Source organism: Trichechus manatus, unplaced genomic scaffold (assembly GCF_000243295.1).
Source record: "Trichechus manatus latirostris isolate Lorelei unplaced genomic scaffold, TriManLat1.0 scaffold00108, whole genome shotgun sequence".
In the NCBI taxonomy this organism is placed as follows: Eukaryota; Metazoa; Chordata; class Mammalia; order Sirenia; family Trichechidae; genus Trichechus; species Trichechus manatus.
In genome coordinates, this window is record NW_004444044.1 from 9,581,256 (window position 1) to 9,599,565 (window position 18,310).

Consider the following 18,310-nt stretch of genomic DNA (forward strand, 5'->3'; position numbering starts at 1 on the left):
GCCAATTGTAGAATTTTGATGATCCTCCCTTTTAAAAGTGCTAAACATCCCAACAGGGCATTTTAAGCGGGGTTCAGACTCTCTTTTTACTACTTTCTTTTCTGTTAATCTTTAATTATCTTTTAGTGAATCTACAAAACAATTGACATGTTCTCAGCAAACTACTGACTAATTATCGTAGGATAGGTATAAATTAAGTCTCCTGATATGCATGGCATATTGTAATTGTTTTTTAATCTTTCTCTTTTATTGGTAACAATGTTGATAACATTCATATTGTAATTTTTTTCTCATATATGTACTATTTTATGAATATAAATTGTTGAATCAACCAGTCTTTCACTAGTGATTGCCATCTCCACCCTCTTCCAATTACATCTTTGAGAATGTCATTTACTGTATCCTTTAGCTCTTTTCTTCCCTTTAAAGATGATCACTGATATTATTAAATTGACTTTTTCCCTCTGTGCTCCCCTTTTTAAACATTTAAATTCTGAATTCTGAAAATTGATTACTGAACACTTTTTAGTCTATTATAAAGCTTAAATTAACAGAAATTAGTAGCCTAGGGAAAACTCATCTTTCAGTGTACAGGAACTATATTTTCTTTGAACCTTTCTAAATATAGACTTTATGGAGTTAAAGAGTAATTTTTGATACTCTGTTTCAGACCCCTCATTTATAAAGTGTTCATGAGCATAATTAAATTTTAAGAAAATTTCATGGCTTCACATTTTAAGTGTACATGTGCATGCAGAGGTAAATAAAAGATACACTGAGTATTACACATATTCTTACAAAAATGCATGCACGTACTCTTGCATAGAAACACAAAAAAAGGGAGAACTTTTTGCCAACTTTGAAATTGGAACAAAAAGAAAAAAACCTACAGCTGCTGAAGAGACAGAATGATTATCTCATGCTGCTTGTCCTTAGACATGATTTTAAGGCTATTCATAATGTTACTTTCATGCTGTGGTGTTTCTGAGATGATAAACTTATTCTGAGAGGTGATTTAATTACTGCTAAAAAGGATTAACCACTTTCTGGGCAATAGATCTCCCCTTGTTTGTCCTGGTAATGTTCAAATCCTGTGGCTGGACCAGAAACTGTTAAATCCTATTTTCCTCTGTGTTTCATTATACTCTTGAAACTCAATCCATTTGAAATGTCTCATAGTAACCTGAGGTGAAAATTCTTTAGAAGTCAATGGATACGATACATGGAGGTTCACAAACCTGTCAAAATTATACTTGAGACCATGACAGAAACTTGGAGAATCAATGGGAAATTGTTAAGACTATGGAGGCTTAAAAGAATGGGTTTATGCAAAACCTTGCTTTAGAGTTTTCTTTATTACTTGAAAATAATATTAAAATTGAGCCTTTTGTAATTATTTACAGATTTATTTAAGTATAACAGATTGTAAGTGATATATTCTTCCCAATCATTCAGTCTACGAACATTTTTTGGGCATATCAAAAAAATAGGTGCTGGGATTATGAGCTAAAATGACACTGCCCTTTTCCCAAAATATTTCCACCATAGTTAAGTAGCCTGATAAGTAGACAGAATTTCATAAAGCAAAAGTACAACAGTTAGGGGTAAAAAGAAGAGTTTACAATAAAACTGGAATCCTCCATTCATAGTAGCATCAATAACTTTTTTTTAATTTGAACCAAAAGGATGGATCTCATTAATTCAAAAATAATTTGAGTTTTTACTATGGGCAAGGCACTGTTCTTATGTAAGCAAAAGAAATGGCTTGAGGGTAGATTTCCCTGAACTTATAAACTTTTCTTCAAAATTATTTGGAGCTAGATAAAATAATTATGCAAGCATTTTGAATGAAAATACTTAATTTAAACAGCTTTCAGAGTTCAGCTTTTATCTGATATAAAAACATCATGGTTTCTTAGAGGGTATTTTTAAAGGGATATCCAGTATTTAAAAAGCTTCAGATAAGCCTCTTTGCATAATGAGTATCATAATAATAATATTGATAATAAATATAATAATACCTAACAGGAACTACATAGCCCATGCTACTAAGCACTGTTCTAAGTGTTTTACATGTAATATCTCATTTAATATTTACAACAACACTGTATGCAAGTACTAGTTTTACCCCCAATTTACAGCTGATAAAATTGTATTTTTGCTGTTTGCACTAAGCAAGCGGCAAAGTGGGCAAATCCCCCCTTTGTTGCTAACTGAGTGGTAAGGATCAGCATGAATTCAATCCCTAAAATGTAGGCATGGATCCAATTCTCACCCTTCCACTTCTCCATACTGGTCAGCAGCCACTCACGCAGCACGCTCTCCCCAACCCAACCCACCCAGAGTTGGATCAGAGCTCACAAGTGAGACAGACACCATTATTCAGACCAGCTGCTCATGCATCATTTCTCAGACACTGTTGTTGTTGTGTGTCATTTAGTCAATTCTGACTCATAGTGACCCTATAGGACACATAGTAGAACTGCCCCAAAGGGTTTCCTAGCGGCTAATCTTTACTGGAGCAGATCACCATGTCTTTTCTCCTGCAGAGCGGCCGACCTTTTAGTTAGCAGCCAAGTGCTTAACCATTGCACCACCACGGCTACTTTTCTTGGACCCTAGCCACCCAGAAAAGTCTCTGGGTAGTGCAAGTGGTTTACAATTGGCTGCTGACCTAAAGCTTGGTGATTTGAATCCACCCAGAGGCTCACTGAAGAAAGGCCTGCAAACTGCTTCTATGAAGACTACAGCCAAGAAAACCCTATGGAGCAGTTCTATTCTGTAACACGTGGAGTCACCATGAATCAGAATTGACTCCATGGCCTTTTTTTAAAGCCACTCAGAGGTAGGTCAGAGTTCATATGGTAGGAGGACACCTTCTTTCAGACTGCCAAATAGGCAGATACCTGCCCCTGCCAATTCTCACTGCCCCGTAGATTTGTTAATTCACTGGAAGGACTCACAGAATTTCACAGAGTATACTCTTTGGCTACAATACTTATGGCTACAACTATATTACAACCAAAAAAGAATACAAACAAAGAGACACATATGGTAGGGTGTGGGAGGGGTCACAGCAAGAAGCTACCTTGTCCCAAAGAGGGATGTACTACTCTTGCCTTTGCATGGTCACCAACTGAGAAGCTCCTCTGAGCCTTAGGGCTCAGGGCTTTTATCAGCTTCCCCACATGATCATAATTAATTATATCATGTCTCCTGTGACTTAGTCAACATGGGCCACCAGGTGTTACCTCTTGGTCTGGTCAACCCCTCCTCATTAGCCTCAGGTGTGGTCCCCTGTAGTTGATGGTTCTAAAGAGCACATTCCTTATGGGTATTATTGTTTATTTCATAGGTCTGTCTATTATTTGGCTGTAAGGTGATCTCTGGAAGTGGCTTCAATTCCACGTTACAGGGGGGATTTAGGGCTATAATCTTGGTGGTTCCTCTGGTAACTATCAGACCAGTAAATCTGCTCATTTTTATGAACTTGAATTTTGTCTACATTTTTCTCCCACTCTAACCGGAACCTCAGAGCTGTCAGTAATGGTAGTCGGGCACCATCTAGTTTTTCTGGTCTCAAGCTAGTGGATGCTATGGTTCATGTGGGCCATTAATCCTTTGGACTAATTGCTTCGTTGAGTCTTTGGTTTTCTTCACTCTCTTTTGCTCCAGATGGGAAGAGATGGAAGAGACCAATAGTTGTATTGCACGGGTTCTTGAACATTGTAAGAATGGTCAGCCTTAAAGTTTTTGCATTGATTCTGCTGCTTGAAACTCTCTTGCCCCAGAGAACCTCATGGCTACATCCTTATTTCTTGCAAGTTTTTCTCAAATCTCATCCTTTCAGTTGGGCTTACTGAAATGATAACCCACAATTTCTTCCTCTGCACGCCAGATCTCCCATATTCTTTCTTTCCTTCATAGTTCTTATTGCCATTTATATACCACGTACATATTTCTTCTGTTTGTTTGTTTAAACTCCGGGAATGAAAGGGATGTTTATTTGTGCTTTTCCCCTCTGGAAACGTATCTAGGACATACAATGTTAAATATGAAATTAAAAAAATAAAAAAGTTATATAATTTTTCCTGGTGTACCAGTTAGTTATTGAGGGCCTGTGGCTTGAAATCAGCTCTGACTTTAGGGCTCTTGCTCTTCACTATACAACTTTCCCATGAATTGATTGGAAGTATTAACTTTAACACTTTTTTAATTTGAAGTACATTCAATGCATGATCATTCAACTGTATGATTTTGGTGAAATGCTGAATTCTTATATACAGAGCCACTGATTATCTACTGCTAAAAATTATGCTGTTGGCATTTTTTAAATATTTCAAACTGGTCAGTGATATGAATAAAATACCTCTTAGAAACCAGTATCAAGGTATCTCATGCTAAAGTAAATAGCAAATGCAATGGATTTTAGTGGATTCTCCCTCCACTTTTCACTGGAAAATTATACCTTGTAAATGGTATTTATGTTAAAATTACTCACATCAGTGTCAACAACTCCATGATACTTTCCAATTATATGAAAGCTCATTTATTTCAAGTCTGTGTTCCTTCAAACCTTCTTTTCCCATTGAGATAATTTTAGTTCATCGCTTTATATATCTGTCTCCCCTTATAGATATGTGTGCATCTTCAAGATACATATTACAGCGCAGGTTCTCGGTAAATGTCTGATGACTATGTAACTGAAGGAGTCAAACTGGATAATCAATATTCTTGAAAATATGCATCAAACTACCTTTCCACACTTATCACTACATGTTTTTGTCCTGGACTCCTTTGGTTGCAAATGACAGAAGCTGAATTCCAAGTGCCTTATCTAAAAGAGAACTTACAGCTATTTTATAGGGTCACTATGAGTCAGAATTGACTTGACGGAAATGGTTTTTTTTTTGGTATAGCTGAAGAATTCTAGACAGTAAAAAAAAAAATATCCTAATTACAGGTACTGATATCTGAAATGATTTCCACTATGCAATTTGAGATGCATTACTCAAGAATAATCTGGCACAAATAGGGCATTTAAAGCCTTAAAGGCACTGATCAAAATGAGGTTATTTGGGTAGAGCTTTGGGAACTCTGATATTGAGAGGTAGGTTGGAGGAGGAAGATGCAGCCAAAGGAGAATGAGAAGGAGTCAGCCATGAGATGGCAGGAGACCAGACATTTGTGGATCACAGACAGGAGAATGGTCACTCTATTAAATACTACTGAGAACTGAGAAGTGGATGGAGAAGTTGCTACGGAATTCTTCAGCTTTGGCCTGAGTCTTTTCTGATCTTTCCAGCAAATGTCCAAGAAAGCACTGTCCTTGGCCCAGTTAGGTTTCCTTCTGAATCTAGAACTAATCACTATGGCCAAGGAAATGCAGTGCACTATGGCCAAGTCTGTGGTTGGAGCTCACACAGGAACCTGACGATGGGGTCATTTTCATACGAGGCACATGAACTGAAAATGAGGAAAGAGGATCTCACTCTATACATTTGCTCACACCCTCCATTTACTTAGGACATCCTTTCTACCATCTCCCAATGTTTAGATCTTTCCTGTTTGTCAAAATTCACATTAAACATTCTTTCTAACATAAAGCTTTCCCCAACACAGAATAAGCATTCTCTCCTTCCCCTGAGTCTCAGAACAATATCAATACTTCTCAATGAATTTAACACTTTTAACCTCAAATTACAGTAAATTGTAAACATCATCTCTCTCCTGCCCTTCAGTAAGTACTTTGAGGATAAAGACCTCTGCTCTGTGGCTCTCCCAAATAATCTAATTGATTGACTATCTCATAAATAATTGAATTAAAGGTAAACTGTGCCTTAATCTCCATTTGAAGTGTTCTGTCTCTTTTCCTTATTAATATTCATAATAAGTAAAGTGAAAAATATTAGTAACTGTGGCACAGGCATAATAGAAAACCTAACCCATAAATGTGCTTCCTTCCCCAATACTAAAACATTTGGTACCATCACAAAATAAATGTAATTATTTCAAGCAGTACTGTATAGAAATTAAGAAATCTTCACTAGCTAATGATATTATTAGTTTACTTCTGGACATGTTAATACCAGTGTAATTATGCACATAGTGACATCAAGCAGCAATGGATATTATACATAATAATGTACATAATAATAAAAATATGTATGTATAGATTGATATATTTGTAATCCTCTCCCGATTCTCTTAGGGTTAGTGGACATCATGTATATGTTAATAAATTTGGCATCTTTAACATAACTAGGATTATGGAATTAAAGAAATGGATTTTTATGATGAGAAAAAAGGGTTGTAGGAAAATATCTAACATTATTTTATTTTAAAATAATGATAAATAGAAAAATATTACTAACCAAACATGCAATCAATGATTTTAGAAAATATTTCATTAAAAGAAAAATCTCAATTGTTTATTAATTATCAATAGAGATGAGTTTATAAAACTGTAATAAATCCAGACATGTACATTGATTTAATATCTGGGAGTTGTTATCCCTTCTATTTTCTCATGATTACATACTTATTTTCTTCAAAGGCTCTGAATCAGAGATAATTAGAGAGTAAATCATAATTTATTAATAATTGACAAATGGGGATCAGGACAAAGTAATTCCAAGGAAGAAGACTAGGAGCATAGCCCATTGTGGGAAGCAAATTGTCCCAGGAAACTGAGCCCAAGAGAGTTACTGGCTCAATTGCTTAACATTATTGACTATCCCACCTGCCATTTCTCATAGATCAAATATGTGAACATCACTGCAACTTTCAGAAAGTTATATTGAGGCAAACATTTGAAAGGAAAGATTCCATTTATGATACTGGCAACAACAGGTTAATATCATTGATTGACATTTCAAGGAAGATACAAATCATTTTAATAAAGAAACTAGAGACTCTCAGATTTCATCAAGTATGAATCAGAGAACAGGTCAAAAGCCTAACCAAAAGAGCAACATATGCTCTGTGTCTGCAGCTCGATTCACCAGAAGTTCTATTTCTGTAAGATCTACCCCCATGCCCCGAAATAAGGAACCGTCTGGTATGGAAGATGCTGGACTCTGGCAGAAGGCCCTGCTAGATTTGCAATAATCATACCACGTCTCCCAGAGTCCACAATGGCAAAGACTCTCACAGAACTTGATACCCAGTTCCACAGAGAAAATCAATAGTACTATCTTATGCCAAAGTTTAAAAACATCTATTGAGCAAAATTCAGTTAATTTCCTGAGCCATGTCTAGGAATATACTTATTATGGGATTGTTGAGAAATGAAGCAAATGAGCAAAAGAATATTTTCCATGTGTTTTGGCACATCACCTTTGTGATGGTTAAGATTGTGTGTCGTCTTGGCTGGTCCAAAATTCTCAGTGTTTATATGTGATCACTCCCATGATTGAATATGCAGTGAGTAGCCAATCAGTGGAAAGGGAGTTTCTTTGGCAGTGTGGCCTGCATCCGAATATAAGCAGACGTTCTGGCTTTTTGTTTTCTCTGGATCCTGCGGCTGCCTCCTGCTCTTCCTACCTCTGGTTCTTGGGACTTGAGCTGTCAGCTTATCTGCTGAACTTAGGATTCGTCAATCTTCACAGCCTGTGAGTGGAGTCCTGCTCTCTACCTGCCAATCTTAGGCTTGCCAGCCCCTGCAGCTACCTCAATCAGGAGAAAACTTTCAGTCTTGCCTGCTGATCTTGGAATTCATTGATCTTCACAGCCTGTGATTGGGAGCCCTGCTCTCCAACCTGCTGGTCTTGGGCTAGCCAGCTTCTGCAGCTGTGTGAACTGGGAGAGGCCTCTACCCTGATCCACGGACTTGGGACATTCTAGCTTCTACAATTGCGTGAGCTGTTTCCTTGATATAAATCTCTCTCTGTATATATTTATATGCTTTACTGGTTTTGCTTCTCTAGAGAACCCAGCCTAAGACAACCTTGAAGCCACAGTTTATGAAGATCTGTGTTCTTTTTGAGCCCTTGCATGAACCTGGAAAGGAAAAAATATTCTCAAATGATCAGCAACTCAGTCTCAAACGGCTGAATTCTTTATTATGACATGTGGACGGACTGATTTAGATACACCAGATATCTCTTATAGTCATAGTGCTACAAAGACTATTCTATCGCAACTGTCTTGCTTACCAAAATCACCACATAGGTTCTGAACTATTTCAAAAACTGGTTTAATTCAGTTAAGGGAGTGAGTGAGGAGATCTGAGTTATTTTACTTGTACTTTTATTAAATATAAGCTGTCTGTTGACGTTGCATGTCATTATATGTGGTGGCTACCGGTGCCAAAATTGGCATTCCCAGATTCTAAGAAAACGTCAAAAAAAAAAAAAGATTCCTGAGTGCAGTGAATTCTGTGCTAAATAAATTCACTAAGTTCTCTTTTATTTATTTATTTTTATTGCTGGGCTTGGGTTTTTTCTTTACCCATCATTTATTCCTTGATTCTGTCTCATTATTTCATACTCCTCTGACTTTTTAATCTCACAGAAAAATAATATACTGCTTATTATTAGATTTTTGACCTACATTTGCTCTCAATAGTCTATACAGTTTTTCTTTTCTGCAGATAGCAATGAGAGTCAATTTTCTTCATTATATTTGAGCTCCTACTTCAAATTATTGTGGTTTTTGTTTTGTTTTGAGACCCTCAGTGCTTCACACAGTTAATGCACTCAGCTGCTGATCAGAAGGTTGGAGGTTTAAGTCCACTCAGAAGAGCCCCAGAATTAAGGCCTGGGATCTTCCACTGAAAAATCAGCCATGAAAATCCTATGGTCACAGCTCTACTCTGACACATGGAGTCAACATAAATCAGAGTTGATCTGAGGGCAACTGGGTTTTAACTTAAAATTACTTTGTCTTTTTTTCCTTTTAATAATTGCTAACTTTTTCTTTCTATTTATATAATCTGGTGTTGGGCCCCTCATCTCCATGATGGTCAATGTTTGTTGTGTTCTCTTGAACCAGGGTAGACTGACAGGCAAGAGAAGATTGTTGGGAGTTTATTTAGTTGTTTTACCTCTTCCCACACCCCCTCTTTTATCCTGGAAGGCTAATTGCCTTCAAGTTGTCAAGTTGAGACCTCCCTGTGGTGATCAGTGAGGGGGAAGCTTTTCCTTTTCTTAGACTGTTCTTGACCACCTTCATAGCTGCAAATATTTAGTGTGCTTCCAGACTGTTTATTCTGTGAAATTAATATTCCCATGTACTTTACCATCGTCTATTCCCCTCTTCTAAAGTTCCCATGATTCCAACATTGGGACATCCTAGTGCTTCTCTGACACTGCTAAGCCTAATTCATTTGATTTTCCAGAAGCAAAATTATTAGCCATTTGTTAAAACTGATTCTATTCTTAGATGATGGACAAGGCTTGCTAAAATAAAACAAACAAACAATAAACATACATGTTTAGGTTTAATTGAAACCATGTAACTTTGATTAATACTTTTATTTTTAATACTATTTATTGTTTCATACAGAGAGATATCTATGCCAAAATCTGAAGAACGATTGCACATAAGAATGTAAAATATGAGAACATATAATTACAGAGAAAAGAGTTGAATTAATATGCAGAACTATAAAATTAAGTCAAATAATTTCTATATTAAGATTAATCGTCCCTACATATGTTGGAATTTTACCACAAATCCTCACAGCTAAAGTCCTTAGGGAGATTTTTAAGGATGTCAGTACCAGATGCTACTATTCTGAGGATCCCAATTTTCAGTATAACCATTAAACCAATATAGATATTAAAGGTATAGAACTATTCTAGTTTTATTAATTTATTAGAAGTAAAATTATCAGGAAAATAAAGTCTCTAGGTTCAATCTTCCTGAAAAAAAATTAAAATATAATTTTAGCTATCCAAATGACTAATGTCCAAACAAATGAGTGTTTAAAACAGATATTATTATCAGGGCTGTGCTATAAATATAGTTTGTTTTTACGAGCAAAATTAGCATGACTGTTTTTGCAACTTTATCTGCCTGCACTTTTCACTCTACCATTCCCAAAATAAATTAAAACCTAAAATAACAGAGCACAAAGAAGCTAGTCATGACAGTCATATACTCCTCTCAAAAGAACGTCAGAAATAGGCTTGATAGTTCTGTGAAATGACTGAGGAAAAAGTTCAGTAGAAGAGGTTTATAGTAACTTTAGGCTTCTAGAAATGGAGGCAATCAGCGTTACATTAAGGAATTCATATCTTGCTCATTGGAGTCAACATCTGTTGGAGAAGGAAACACATGATTCAGTGTTTTGTATATCAACACTGGTGTGCCAGGCCAGATTCTGTTCATGGGGTATAAAGAAGACAGTGGTTGATGGCAGAGTTGATTCCATAAGTTTTTTTCTTTTACTGAGCCAGTAAACAGTCTCTCTTCATACATTTTACCATATAGTAATAGAAGTCTCTTAATAAGCTTAAGGCTTAATATTAAAATATGATAATAAAAATAAAAGAAGAGAAAATAACTTGAAAAGTGAAGCCACACACGTAACTGTGAATTCCTTCTGTGAGGTGATCAGGTAGATAACTAGTCCAAATCAGCAGCATCATTTTGAATTCTATTGGTTTGAGAAAGTAAAAAAATTGTAATTTTAAAGTTGGAGACCAGACATTGGTTAAGTAGGATTTTAATTTATCAAATAACTTTAGAAAACTTTTTTTTAAAAAAAAAAACACAGAAGGGCTGAGAAAAAAACAACAGAAGAGGAAGTGAGATTGAGATACAGGTGAAATTTGTTTTTTTCTTTTTTTTTTTTTTTTAGCGGTTCTTAATAGCAAATTATTATTCTTACCTGCCTGTTTGCCAGATTTTGAGATCTGATATCTGTTTAAGATTGCAGTCTGCTCGAACTATATAATGCTTACAATGTCCTATTTTCTACCTGCCGTTGGTGAAGAAATTTGGGTTTTCAGAGGGTTTGTAACAAAACACTATACATGCTTGATAAGTGTATGTATACTGAATATTTTTAAAAGGTTTAATGTTTTGTTGACTATAATCTAAATTATGTATTATGTTTAATAATGGATTAAACAGTCTGGAGCTACAAAAAGATTAGCAGCAGTACAAAATGAACAGTTGTTAAACATTAAACTTGCAATTAATAGAAACCTGTAATGATAAATGTTAAGAAAAATTTCCTGGTTTAAATAGAGCCAAGGATAAATTTACAGTTAGCAAAACCATTCTTTATTTGTTGATCATATAAATTAACATCATAAACAAGTTTACATGAGAATTATTTGAAGGGTTTACAAGAGAACAAATTGTTTTTAAGCACCTCCAGGCACTTTAGAATTTTTTATTAACATGCAGACTATTAATATGCTAATTACAAACCATTCCTTTTTTATTTCTTAAGTAAATTCCCCTAAGACTATTATAAGGCACATTCAGTACAACAAGTATTTATTGAGTACCTATTGGATCAGTGGTTCTCGACCTGAAGGAAATTTGGAATTGAGTGCATCTTAACTGCCAGGTACTTTACTAAATGCTTTTAAATCTATTATTTCCTTTAACATAAGGATCCCTGGTGGCACAGCGGTTAAAGAGCTCAGCTGCTACCTGAAATGTTGGCAGTTTGAATGCACCAGCTGCTCCATGGGAGAAAGATGTGACTATCTGCTTCCATAAAGATTTACAGCCTTGGATACCCTATGGGGCAGTCCTGCTCTGTCCTGTAGGGTCACTATGAGTTGAAATCATCTCCATGGCAGTGGGTTTTCTGAACAGCTTTTGAAAAATAATGTGACCAGGTCCCCGCAATAGAGATATTCTGATATAATTGTTTCTTGGGTATGGCCTGGGCATAGGTATTTTTAAAAAAGCTCCCCGGTTGATTTCAATCTGCTTCCAGGATTGGGACCACTATATTATGTGAGAGTAGAAAACCATTGATATACAAAATCTGTATTTTTAAAGCATACAATATAGCTACTCCACAGCGGTTTGCTACTAATGAGAAAGATTGTGCCTACTACTGCAGCAAATGTTTACAAAAGGTGATTAATATATGGTGAAATTTACTGTGAATTCAAATATCTATCAGAATAAGCAAGTTGTATTTAACATGTTCAGTAACATTTGCTAGTTGCATCAGTGTCTTTACATGGTAGCATTTGTGGAAGAGTTTTGTCCCTGACCCACTGGACTGATTAAAAATTCAGTGAATCATCGTTGAAGTATAGCTTGGGAAAATAAATAAATAAAGTGTAGTCTAAATATATTTCACATTTGGTTTTCTTTTTCTTTCCCTTTAGTTTGATATTTCAGGCCCTGATGGTTGTCTTCAGAGTAAGAAAGAAGGAGACTATCCAATTCCAACATTAAACTAGTTTTTGTTGTTGGAGTAGTTTTGTTTTTGTGACTTTGTCCTTAGACAAAGGGATGGTTGCATATCGAAAGTTTATTTTGAAAGAGTTTTGGATTTTGTTTTTATTTTAGAAATCTTTGAAATATATATAATCTTATTTAAGGTTTACTTTAGGCATTTATATAGTCAATCTCTATTTTAAACATGCATTTAAATAGGATAGTAGTTTGAGTCATTGAGTATTTTTATTGGTTTTATCTCTTAAAATGTTTTAAGATAAAATTTTGCATTTTTTGCAACAAGATGGGTTAGATTTAAATAAAGGTGTTTTAAGTGTTACATGAAATTTATTGTGAATTAATGTATCAGATTTTTTAAAACCTGACAACAAGCTGTGGATGAAGAAAGAAAGGTTCACATCAGGGTAACAGGGTTCCCCATGAAGACTTCTTACATGTTTCATTGGGGAGTGAGGATGGGAGAGAAGAGAGTGGGAATGAAGGGAGCTGGAACATAGGCAAGGAGAAAGTGCACTTCTAATACAGCTATGAGGCAGTAGCTGGTACACACATCTTACCTCCCAACTTTTTATCAGTACGATCTATGAAAAACTATTTCCCATCTCTGAGTCCCAGGATTCTCAGCTCTATGATGGATATTATAATAAGATACTTTAGGCTTGAAACAGGAAACAAAAGGGGAAAACAACATGTGAGAGTGCCAGGCTTGGAAATTAATTAGGAAAGACTATGAGATTCACTGATGTCTCAATATTCATCTGCCAAACATAGTGCTCACATAGGACAATTTTTTATAAAGGATCCTAGGGTGTAATATGGAGAAACCAATTATTGATGTTGAGGGATAAGAACCTATGTAATTAGAAGGAAGAGGAGAACTGGAAAGGAAGATTTAACAAAAGATACCAAAGGTAAATTTGCCTAGACTAGGACTTGGGTGTATTAACTGGATTGCATATAAAATCTCAGCATATGTTGTGTGTGTGTGGTGGTGCGGGGGTGTTTTGGGGGCATTTTCTAACCAGTTAGATTTATCTCCTCTTGTAGGGTTGAATAATTTTATGCCTCCTTTGTGGCAGAAGTATGGTACATGAAGGGTAGAATTTGGGGGTCACCTATTATCTTTATATTTTTTATTCATTTGCCAATTTTTACAAAAGATTTCTACAGTTTTAGCCTGGCTTTCTCAGAAAATCAGCTCTAAATCTTAGAAGAGCAACAGTGAATTAAGACACAGATGCAAAAGTTATTGTATTATGAGATATCTCAAGAAATGTAAAGACAATTAACACTTTTAGTATTAATTACAAGTGAACAGTTTCCCCAGCTTCATTTGTTGTAAATATTTGCTACACATTTAAATTATTTCAAATATTTTATTATTAACACTGACAGGTTGTGAACAAAAATATATTGCAACAAGTATCATAATTGGAATTGTTAAATTCTTTAATTATCTTAAAAGTAAAAGTGAAATAACCACAAAATTATTGAAATCAGAGAAACTAAAACCTTCCCATAATGCAAATTAACATAATATACCAACGCAGTAGCTGTTAGCTCTTATATATATATATTTGCCATCATTTTATTTCTTTGCACAGTCTTTAAGTACTTTGTTTTTTATTGAATATTATACAATACTTATTCCCATTACTTCATAGACTCCATAAATATATTTTTGTTTACTGCAAAATATTTTCTTTACCATTTAGTTTATTTAAACTCTATGGCCATTATAAATCACAATAAACAGCCTAATGCATACTATTTGCACCCATTCTTTCCGCTAATACCATCTTAATATAATAATATAAGTTGTAAACTTATAAAGTGCTGTGATCCTAGGACATTTCGGAGAGTTTTACATGTATTATCAATATCATGTTTCAAAGTAATCTAGTTTCTATTATTACTTCATTGGCAACAATGAATGATTTTGCCAAGTTATAACATTAAACCAAAAAAACTCATCGATGTTGAGTCGATTTAGTAATGGATATATCCAGGACAGTTCCTAGTTTGACTGCAAACATCATGTCTTAGATATTTTGCCATACAATGGTGACAAAGAGTGAGAACACTTTCATTACTCTTTGATAGGTTTTGGCAACTTGTTTTCTAAAGAATTGGTGCCATTTTCAGTGCCATCTGCCACGTACAAGGACACTACTCTAACTCTGCTTTCTCCAGCATCAAGTTTACTTTTCACTTTTTTAATTCAAATAAAGAGATTATGCAGTTTTTAGTTGTAGTTTTTTACAAATACAGTGAAAATATTTTTACATTCAGATTTTCCAATTGAAGTACTTTTGTGAAATCACTCTTCTTGCCTTTGTCTCATTTATCTATGGTATTGAGATCTTGGTGTTTTTTTAATCCACTTGTATGATCTCTTGCTTAAGAATTTAAGTCATCATTTACCCCAGGCTGCAGTCCTGCTTCTCTGATCTAGTATCTCTGAGAATTTCTTCCCTAGAGGTATAATCACCTTGCATCCCTAGGAGGGAGGTTATCTTACTCACACTGACACACTTCATGCATATATTGAACAACTCTGTGTAAGACCTAGCTAAAGTACTTACACTGGAATCTTCCTTGGGTCTGGACAGCTTCTGTTATATTTTAATTTTCTGAAGGACAAGTCAGAAGATCTTGTTAAAACAAAGACCAACCAGCAGTTTTTGACTGTAAGCCTGAAAGGGCTAAACTATCTTGAAGTTAGATAATAATGATCTGCATGCAGTTACTTACAGACTTTCAGGTGCTTAATAACTGATGGGAATCAGATGCACCCTGTGTTGAACTGTAGCTCACAGAAATTAGATTGGCTGCTATTTCTAGCACATTCTGGTTTCTATTTCTAAATTGTCTCCAAGGCTTATAGGCATTTTCAACCTGTATCTCTCTGAGTGTTTATTAATTAAGGAAAGAACATGTTTTTATACCAGCTGGTGTTGAAGTATTACTGTGATAGCAACCTGAGGGTTTATTTAAAAAGAGTTATTTGTGGAACTACTATTCTACTTTAGATATTCATAGAAAAGGAAATTCAATTTTTATTTCCTTAATAACATATAAATGTTATCTTCTGATCACTAAATCCTTAGAAAATGTATTTTGTGAAAATATTTTTAATTACATTGTCCTTCCTGTATTTCCATGAGTCTGAATATAATTATTTATTTAATTATATTATGAATGGAAATATTTAGTAGGTTAATGTTATATGGATCATAAAAAAATCAATTCTTATGTGAATGAGAATTTGTTCTATCATTTGTATTTATGATATTAGTAAGAGAAATAGCTACCACATTTTTTCCCAAAAGGTATGAAATAAGGTCCATTATTATCTCAATTTTATAGCTACCAACTGAGACTCCAAAAAGGTTAACTAACTTACCCAAGGATAACGTATTTATGCCATCTTAAAACAACCCCAAGAAAGTATCAATAAAATATCTAAAACAATAACTCAGGAAAAAATAGGTATAGAAATGTTTTATTTTACATGGTTTGAGGTTTCTTGACTATACTTTATTAAAACTATAAATTAAACTTCTAATGTTAGGTAAGGTAATTTAAGTTTTCCTGAACTAGATTCATAGATTTGATTTTAAAGAGAATTGCACGCGTGCATGTGTGTACCAATTCCTAAGACAGAGCTTCTTATGATTTTAAATAAAGAGGGCTGAATGAAATTGTCTTATGTTTAAAATCATTAGACAGTTTTTGAGTATTACAGCACTGAACAAATATTAACTAAATCCTATTAAGTAATGGCCAACCCCAGTGCCATCAATGCCTTCCTAAGCATAATTCTACATGGGTTTGTAAACTGTACATACTCTTTCAGCTTGAAGGAAGTTTACGTTTTATTAGGGAATGGTATTTTTTTTTCTCACTAGAAAACAATTGGATGCTCTTGCTAGCGCTCAATGTTTCTAGCTGCCATTGAGTTGGCCCTAGAATCAGGGCAACCTCATGCACCACGGGATCAGACAGTTGTTATCTATAGGGTTTTTATCAGCTGATTTTCAGAAGCAGATCTTCAAGATTTTCTTCTTCAACAATCAATAAAATTTTTATTATTTATTGAGTTGGAACAGTGCTGTTTAAGATTAATACATATATGCAAGCTTTCTACATGAGCAATTATCAGTAAATATAGGCAATTGTATCATTAATTAATAGCAATTACAATAACAAACATTGAGTTCTTATAAAGTGTCATTCACTATGTTTAAAACTATGGGGAAAAAATACCAAGGACTCATCCCTCATCTCCATATGGAAAGGCAAATTTTCTGTAAAGGACCAGATAGTAAATGTTTTAAACTTTGCAGGCTATACATACCCTGCCCTGGTAGCAGGAGGACAATAAGTAATGAGTAGAGCAGTGTTCTGACTCATAGCAACCTTATAGGACAAAGTAGAACTGCCCCATAGGGTTTCCAAGACTGTAATCTTTACTGGAGCAGATTGCCAGGTCTTTTCTCACATGGAGTGGCTGATGCAGACCCTTCAGTTAGCAGCCAAGAGCTTAACCATTGTGCAACAAGGATTCCTTAACAATATAGCAGTATTCCAATAACTATATTTACAAAAGCAAATGGTAGACTGCATTTGACCCACATGTGTAGTTTGTCAATCCCTAGCCTAAGTACTGAGATAAAACAGATAGTAGGAAAGTTAAAGCATATAAAATTCTACGTAATAGTTTATGACATTAATAAAATAAATGTAATTATTGAGAAATACATTACTATTTGCAAAATACTTTGTAGATGTCTTACCTACTCTTGGAGTATCTTCATATTTTGACATATTATAAATTGACATTTTATATATTTATACTGAAAATAATTATTTGGCATTTCATTACAACAAGATGTATTATAATAAAGAGTCAAACTGGAAATAAATATCATAAAGCCATTTTGTTTACTAGGATTCCATTTTAGTTACAGCCAAATCCTCAGATACTTACTAGCACTAAAAATTAAAAAATCAGTTCTTCAGGAAAACCTATGGAACATTGCTTACTTTTCTTTAAAAAAGTTTTTGGGATTTGATTTGAAAATACTTCTTTGCCTTTCTTAACATTTGCAAATTTATCAGATGTTTTATTTTTGTTCTCTTATTTGATAAAAATAAAGTAGATACATTTCAAATAATTAAAGTTCAAAATAGAAAGATTTTGGAAAAAGTCCTAGGCCTGATGTTATATGATATCATTACTGAAATTATTCCACAGTTCTCTTGAAACCATTAGAAAGGCTATTCATAAAATATACTTGAGAGTGAATACATTGCAGTACTAAATAATTTCCAAGTTGTATTCTGCCAGCAGTTTGCATGGTTTCTATCAATGAAATGAATTTTATTAAATTATTTTGTGTATTCTGTATATTTTACTATGAATATATGGAAAATTTAAAAGAATCTCGAGTATTAGAAAACCCAGAAAAGTGCGTGCATTATATGTAGTTTTCTCTTTATATCAATAGCTCTACAAATATATATTTGGGAATGCATTTTTAAAATCTGAAAATGCAAATTTAAATTAGTAGCCTTACATAAGGGATTGAAGACTCACATAAGCGTATAATTTTCAACAGGCTATGAGAAATAATACCACTGGCATAAGAAATCAGTGAATGAGCAAGGCATTATTCTCCCTCTTAATTTCATAGGCTATACACAAAACATGTATTTAAAGAACTGTTTAGAATGGCTTCCAAATGTAAACTTTTAAGGAAATTTTTGAGGAAAGATATATTTACATCTTTATTTGTATGTCTATATTAATTAATAATTAAATGGATTGACTCAATATACTTTTTTATTGAATAATGATTTTGAGTAAAGTAAAAATGAGTATTTGGTAAAACTGTATTTAAATCCATGAAATGCTTATTAAAAT

General features: G+C 34.2%; 1 protein-coding gene across 5 annotated transcripts in view; it reads left to right on the forward strand.

The window, feature by feature from the left end:
* Positions 1–18,310, forward strand: part of EPHA5 (EPH receptor A5) — a 433,113-nt gene that overhangs the window by 355,754 nt on the left and 59,049 nt on the right. The gene's annotated exons all lie outside the window — the stretch shown is intronic.